The sequence below is a fragment of the Bombina bombina genome, chromosome 6 (genome assembly GCF_027579735.1).
Source record: "Bombina bombina isolate aBomBom1 chromosome 6, aBomBom1.pri, whole genome shotgun sequence".
In the NCBI taxonomy this organism is placed as follows: domain Eukaryota; kingdom Metazoa; phylum Chordata; class Amphibia; order Anura; family Bombinatoridae; genus Bombina; species Bombina bombina.
Genome location: NC_069504.1, coordinates 764,478,792 through 764,485,002, shown reverse-complemented (window position 1 = coordinate 764,485,002; position 6,211 = coordinate 764,478,792). Strand labels below are relative to the sequence as shown.

General features: G+C 42.4%; 11 non-coding genes and 2 pseudogenes across 11 annotated transcripts; all 13 read left to right on the top strand.

Moving 5' to 3' along the window:
• The first annotated feature begins 267 nt into the window (after positions 1-267).
• Positions 268-386, top strand: LOC128665208 (uncharacterized; annotated as a pseudogene).
• Positions 387-706: 320 nt separating this feature from the next.
• Positions 707-825, top strand: LOC128665302 (5S ribosomal RNA). The gene has a single exon (XR_008403071.1). It is a non-coding gene; the product is annotated as a 5S ribosomal RNA (ribosomal RNA).
• A 347-nt stretch (positions 826-1,172) lies between these two features.
• LOC128665429 (uncharacterized) lies at positions 1,173-1,291 on the top strand (annotated as a pseudogene).
• A 322-nt stretch (positions 1,292-1,613) lies between these two features.
• Positions 1,614-1,732, top strand: LOC128665241 (5S ribosomal RNA). The gene has a single exon (XR_008403036.1). It is a non-coding gene; the product is annotated as a 5S ribosomal RNA (ribosomal RNA).
• Positions 1,733-2,080: 348 nt separating this feature from the next.
• LOC128665206 (5S ribosomal RNA) lies at positions 2,081-2,199 on the top strand. The gene has a single exon (XR_008403033.1). It is a non-coding gene; the product is annotated as a 5S ribosomal RNA (ribosomal RNA).
• A 355-nt stretch (positions 2,200-2,554) lies between these two features.
• Positions 2,555-2,673, top strand: LOC128665272 (5S ribosomal RNA). The gene has a single exon (XR_008403044.1). It is a non-coding gene; the product is annotated as a 5S ribosomal RNA (ribosomal RNA).
• A 348-nt stretch (positions 2,674-3,021) lies between these two features.
• LOC128665267 (5S ribosomal RNA) lies at positions 3,022-3,140 on the top strand. The gene has a single exon (XR_008403039.1). It is a non-coding gene; the product is annotated as a 5S ribosomal RNA (ribosomal RNA).
• Positions 3,141-3,488: 348 nt separating this feature from the next.
• On the top strand, positions 3,489-3,607 carry LOC128665280 (5S ribosomal RNA). The gene has a single exon (XR_008403051.1). It is a non-coding gene; the product is annotated as a 5S ribosomal RNA (ribosomal RNA).
• A 350-nt stretch (positions 3,608-3,957) lies between these two features.
• LOC128665229 (5S ribosomal RNA) lies at positions 3,958-4,076 on the top strand. The gene has a single exon (XR_008403035.1). It is a non-coding gene; the product is annotated as a 5S ribosomal RNA (ribosomal RNA).
• Positions 4,077-4,427: 351 nt separating this feature from the next.
• Positions 4,428-4,546, top strand: LOC128665278 (5S ribosomal RNA). The gene has a single exon (XR_008403049.1). It is a non-coding gene; the product is annotated as a 5S ribosomal RNA (ribosomal RNA).
• A 356-nt stretch (positions 4,547-4,902) lies between these two features.
• On the top strand, positions 4,903-5,021 carry LOC128665274 (5S ribosomal RNA). The gene has a single exon (XR_008403046.1). It is a non-coding gene; the product is annotated as a 5S ribosomal RNA (ribosomal RNA).
• A 354-nt stretch (positions 5,022-5,375) lies between these two features.
• On the top strand, positions 5,376-5,494 carry LOC128665265 (5S ribosomal RNA). Its single transcript, XR_008403038.1, has one exon. It is a non-coding gene; the product is annotated as a 5S ribosomal RNA (ribosomal RNA).
• Positions 5,495-5,845: 351 nt separating this feature from the next.
• Positions 5,846-5,964, top strand: LOC128665200 (5S ribosomal RNA). The gene has a single exon (XR_008403032.1). It is a non-coding gene; the product is annotated as a 5S ribosomal RNA (ribosomal RNA).
• Positions 5,965-6,211: the final 247 nt, after the last annotated feature.

Below are 6,211 nucleotides of genomic sequence, written 5' to 3'. Positions count from 1 at the left end.
GCTAGACAGATTTTTGAAAGAGCTTCCCCATGGTCTACGTGAATAGGTCAGTCAAGGAAACCCCACAACTTATGATAGCATGGTAGCTCAAGTAGAACGATATCTGTTTGCAAAGGACTATGAAAAGTCTTCCCCTAAGGCGCTTGCTTTGATTCCGAGGCCAAGCCCCCGAAAGGGTGAGCGAAGTCTGGATTGGGAGTGATTTTGCATAGAACAGACTCTAGGGACCGCACTACAGTGAAATAGGATACGCGCTGGGTACAAGCAGCAAATGTCCACACTACTCTGAATGCACCCGATCCCGTCTGATCTTGGAAGTTAAGCAGGGTCAGGCCCGGTCAGTACCTGCATGGGAGACCACCTGGGAACACTGGGTTCGGTATGCTTTTTTTTTTTTTTTTTTTTAAAACCAGCTATGCATGCGTGTATCTTGCAATTCCTTAAAAACACATGTGCATTTAAAATAAAGATAATTATCTTTTGTAAAGACAGGCAGGCAGACGGACAGACGGACAGAGAGGCAGGTAAACCTTATCCGTGTATACTTTTTGTCATGTGTCAGCGAGTTATTCTGGGCCTGTACTGACCTTTTTTATTTATTAATTTGCGGTCAAAATTTTAACCCCATTTTATCTCTTCCATTGTTTAAAAAGCTGTGAATGAAGGCATGAGCAAGCTTAATACGCACTGGGTACACACTGCAAATGTCTACCGCCACACTACTCTGAATGCACCTGATCCCGTCTAATCTCGGAAGTTAAGCAGCGTCAGGCCCGGTCAGTACCTGGATGGGAGACCGCCTGGGAACACCGGGTGCGGTAGGCTTTTTTCTTTGATTTTTTAAAGCAACTATGCATGCGTAATATCCCCTGAAAGTGGTGATATTCATTGAAACAACTGTATCTTGCAATTCCTTAAAAACACATGTCAATTTAAAATAAAGATAATTATCTTTTGTAAAGACAGACAGGCAGACAGACAAAGAGACAGGTAAACCTTATCAATGTATACTTTTTGTCATGGGTCAGCGAGTTATTCTCGGCTTGTACTGGCCTTTTTTAATTATTCATTTGCAGTCAAAATTGTAACCCCATTTTATCTCTTCCATTGTTTACAAAGCTGTGAATGAAGGCATGTGCAAGCTTAATTCGCGCTGGGTAAAGGCAGCAAATGCCTACCGCCACACTACTCTGAATGCACCCGATCCCGTCTGATCTTGGAAGTTAAGCAGCGTCAGGCCCGGTCAGTACCTGCATGGGAGACCGCCTTGGAACACCGGGTGCAGTATGCTTTTTTTTTTTTTTTTTTTAAACCAGCTATGCATGCGTGTATCTTGCAATTCCTTAAAAACACATGTCCATTTAAAATAAAGATAATTATCTTTTGTAAAGACAGACAAACAGGCAGACAGGCAGACAGACAGAGAGGCAGGTAAACCTTATCCGTGTATACTTTTTGTCATGGGTCAGCGAGTTATTCTGGGCCTGTACTGGTCTTTTTCATTTATTCATTTGCGGTCAAAATTGTAACCCCATTTTATCTCTTCCATTGTTTACAAAGCTGTGAATGAAGGCATGTGCAAGCTTAATTCGCGCTGGGTACAGGCAGCCAATGCCTACCGCCACACTACGCTGAATGCATCCGATCCCGTCTGATCTTGGAAGTTAAGCAGCGTCAGGCCCGGTCAGTACCTGGATGGGAGACCGCCTGGGAACACCAGGTGCGGTAGGCTTTTTTCTTTGATTTTTTTAAAGCAACTATGCATTTGTAATATCCCCTGAAAGTGGTGATATTCATTGAAACAACTTTATCTTGCAATTCCTTAAAAACACATGTCAATTTAAAATAAAGATAATTATCTTTTGTAAAGACAGACAGGCAGGCAGACAAAGAGGCAGGTAAACCTTATCCATGTATACTTTTTGTCATGGGTCAGCGAGTTATTCTGGGCTTGTACTGGCCTTTTTTATTTATTCATTTGCGGTCAAAATTGTAACCCCATTTTATCTCTTCCATTGTTTACAAAGCTGTGAATGAAGGCATATGGAAGCTTAATTTGCGCTGGGTACAGGCAGCCAATGCCTACCGCCACACTATGCTGAATGCACCCGATCCCGTCTGATCTCGGAAGTTAAGCAGCGTCAGGCCCGGTCAGTACCTGGATGGGAGACCGCTTGGGAACACCGGGTGCGGTAGGCTTTTTTCTTTGATTTTTTAAAGCAACTATGCATTTGTAATATCCCCTGAAAGTGGTGATATTCATTGAAACAACTGTATCTTGCAATTCCTTAAAAACACATGTCAATTTAAAATAAAGATAATTATCTTTTGTAAAGACAGACAGGCAGGCAGGCAGGCAGACAAAGAGGCAGGTAAACCTTATCCATGTATACTTTTTGTCATGGGTCAGCGAGTTATTCTGGGCTTGTACTGGCCTTTTTTATTTATTCATTTGCGGTCAAAATTGTAACCCCATTTTATCTCTTCCATTGTTTACAAAGCTGTGAATGAAGGCATGTGCAAGCCTAATTCGCGCCGGGTACAGGTAGCCAATGCCTACCACCACACTACGCTGAATGCACCCGATCCCGTCTGATCTCGGAAGTTAAGTAGCGTCAGGCCCGGTCCGTACCTGGATGGGAGACCGCCTGGGAACACCGGGTGCGGTAGGCTTTTTTCTTTGATTTTTTAAAGCAACTATGCATTTGTAATATCCCCTGAAAGTGGTGATATTCATTGAAACAACTGTATCTTGCAATTCCTTAAAAACACATGTCAATTTAAAATAAAGATAATTATCTTTTGTAAAGACAGGCAGGCAGGCAGACAAAGAGGCAGGTAAACCTTATCCATGTATACTTTTTTGTCATGGGTCAGCGAGTTATTCTGGGCTTGTACTGGCCTTTTTTATTTATTCATTTGCGGTCAAAATTGTAACCCCATTTTATCTCTTCCATTGTTTACAAAGCTGTGAATGAAGGCATGTGCAAGCTTAATTCGCGCTGGGTACAGGCAGCCAATTCCTACCGCCACACTACGCTGAATGCATCCGATCCCGTCTGATCTTGGAAGTTAAGCAGCGTTAGGCCCGGTCAGTACCTGGATGGGAGACCGCCTGGGAACACCAGGTGCGGTAGGCTTTTTTCTTTGATTTTTTTAAAGCAACTATGCATTTGTAATATCCCCTGAAAGTGGTGATATTCATTGAAACAACTGTATCTTGCAATTCCTTAAAAACACATGTCAATTTAAAATAAAGATAATTATCTTTTGTAAAGACAGACAGGCAGGCAGACAAAGAGGCAGGTAAACCTTATCCATGTATACTTTTTGTAATGGGTCAGCGAGTTATTCTGGGCTTGTACTGGCCTTTTTTATTTATTCATTTGCGGTCAAAATTGTAACCCCATTTTATCTCTTCCATTGTTTACAAAGCTGTGAATGAAGGCATGTGCAAGCTTAATTCGCGCTGGGTACAGGCAGCCAATGCCTACCGCCACACTACGCTGAATGCACCCGATCCCGTCTGATCTCGGAAGTTAAGCAGCGTCAGGCCCGGTCAGTACATGGATGGGAGACCGCCTGGGAACAAGGGGTGCGGTAGGCTTTTTTCTTTGATTTTTTAAAGCAACTATGCATTTTAATATCCCCTGAAAGTGGTGATATTCATTGAAACAACTGTATCTTGCAATTCCTTAAAAACACATGTCAATTTAAAATAAAGATAATTATCTTTTGTAAAGACAGGCAGGCAGGCAGACAGACAAAGAGGCAGGTAAACCTTATCCATGTATACTTTTTGTCATGGGTCAGCAAGTTATTCTGGGCTTGTAGTGGCCTTTTTTATTTATTCATTTGCGGTCAAAATTGTAACCCCATTTTATCTCTTCCATTGTTTACAAAGCTGTGAATGAAGGCATGTGCAAGCTTAATTCGCGCTGGGTACAGGCAGCCAATGCCTACCGCCACACTACGCTGAATGCACCCGATCCCGTCTGATCTCGGAAGTTAAGCAGCGTCAGGCCCGGTCAGTACCTGGATGAGAGACCGCCTGGGAACACCAGGTGCGGTAGGCTTTTTTCTTTGATTTTTTAAAGCAACTATGCATTTGTAATATCCCCTGAAAGTGGTGATATTCATTGAAACAACTGTATCTTGCAATTCCTTAAAAACACATGTCAATTTAAAATAAAGATAATTATCTTTTGTAAAGACAGACAGGCAGGCAGGCAGACAAAGAGGCAGGTAAACCTTATCCATGTATAGTTTTTGTCATGGGTCAGGGAGTTATTCTGGGCTTGTACTGGCCTTTTTTATTTATTCATTTGCGGTCAAAATTGTAACCCCATTTTATCTCTTCCATTGTTTACAAAGCGGTGAATGAAGGCATGTGCAAGCTTAATTCGCGCTGGGTACAGGCAGCCAATGCCTACCGCCACACTACGCTGAATGCACCCGATCCCGTCTGATCTTGGAAGTTAAACAGCGTCAGGCCCGGTCAGTACCTGGATGGGAGACAGCCTGGGAACACCAGGTGCGGTAGGCTTTTTTCTTTGATTTTCTTAAAGCAACTATGCATTTGTAATATCCCCTGAAAGTGGTGATATTCATTGAAACAACTGTATCTTGCAATTCCTTAAAAACACATGTCAATTTAAAATAAAGATAATTATCTTTTGCAAAGACAGACAGGCATGCAGGCAGGCAGACAAAGAGGCAGGTAAACCTTATCCAGGTATACTTTTTGTCATGGGTCAGCGAGTTATTCTGGGCTTGTACTGGCCTTTTTTATTTATTCATTTGCGGTCAAAATTTTAACCCCATTTTATCTCTTCCATTGTTTACAAAGCTGTGAATGAAGGCATGTGCAAGCTTAATTTGCGCTGGGTACAGGCAGCCAATGCCTACCGCCACACTACGCTGAATGCACCCGATCCCGTCTGATCTTGGAAGTTAAGCAGCGTCAGGCCCGGTCAGTACCTGGATGGGAGACCGCCTGGGAACAAGAGGTGCGGTAGGCTTTTTTCTTTGATTTTTTAAAGTAACTATGCATTTTAATAGCCCCTGAAAGTGGTGATATTCATTGAAACAACTGTATCTTGCAATTCCTTAAAAACACATGTCAATTTAAAATAAAGATAATTATCTTTTGTAAAGACAGACAGGCAGGCAGGCAGACAGACAAAGAGGCAGGTAAACCTTATCCATGTATACTTTTTGTCATGGGTCAGTGAGTTATTCTGGGCTTGTACTAGCCTTTTTAATTTATTCATTTGCGGTCAAAATTGTAACCCCATTTTATCTCTTCCATTGTTTACAAAGCTGTGAATGAAGGCATGTGCAAGCTTAATTCGCGCTGGGTACAGGCAGCCAATGCCTACCGCCACACTACGCTGAATGCACCCGATCCCGTCTGATCTCGGAAGTTAAGCATCGTCAGGCCCGTTCAGTACCTGGATGGGAGACCGCCTGGGAACACCGGGTGCGGTAGGCTTTTTTCTTTGATTTTTTAAAGCAACTATGCATTTGTAATATCCCCTGAAAGTGGTGATATTCATTGAAACAACTGTATCTTGCAATTCCTTAAAAACACATGTCAATTTAAAATAAAGATAATTATCTTTTGTAAAGACAGACAGGCAGGCAGACAGACAAAGAGGCAGGTAAACCTTATCCATGTATACTTTTTGTCATGGGTCAGCGAGTTATTCTGGGCTTGTAGTGGCCTTTTTTATTTATTCATTTGCGGTCAAAAATGTAACCCCATTTTATCTCTTCCATTGTTTACAAAGCTGTGAATGAAGGCATGTGCAAGCTTAATTCGCGCTGGGTACAGGCAGCCAATGCCTACCGCCACACTACGCTGAATGCACCCGATCCCGTCTGATCTCGGAAGTTAAGCAGCGTCAGGCCCGGTCAGTACCTGGATGGGAGACCGCCTGGGAACACCAGGTGCGGTAGGCTTTTTTCTTTGATTTTTTAAAGCAACTATGCATTTGTAATATCCCCTGAAAGTGGTGATATTCATTGAAACAACTGTATCTTGCAATTCCTTAAAAACACATGTCAATTTAAAATAAAGATAATTATCTTTTGTAAAGACAGACAGGCAGGCAGGCAGACAAAGAGGCAGGTAAACCTTATCCATGTATACTTTTTGTCATGGGTCAGGGAGTTATTCTGGGCTTGTACTGGCCTTTTTTATTTATTC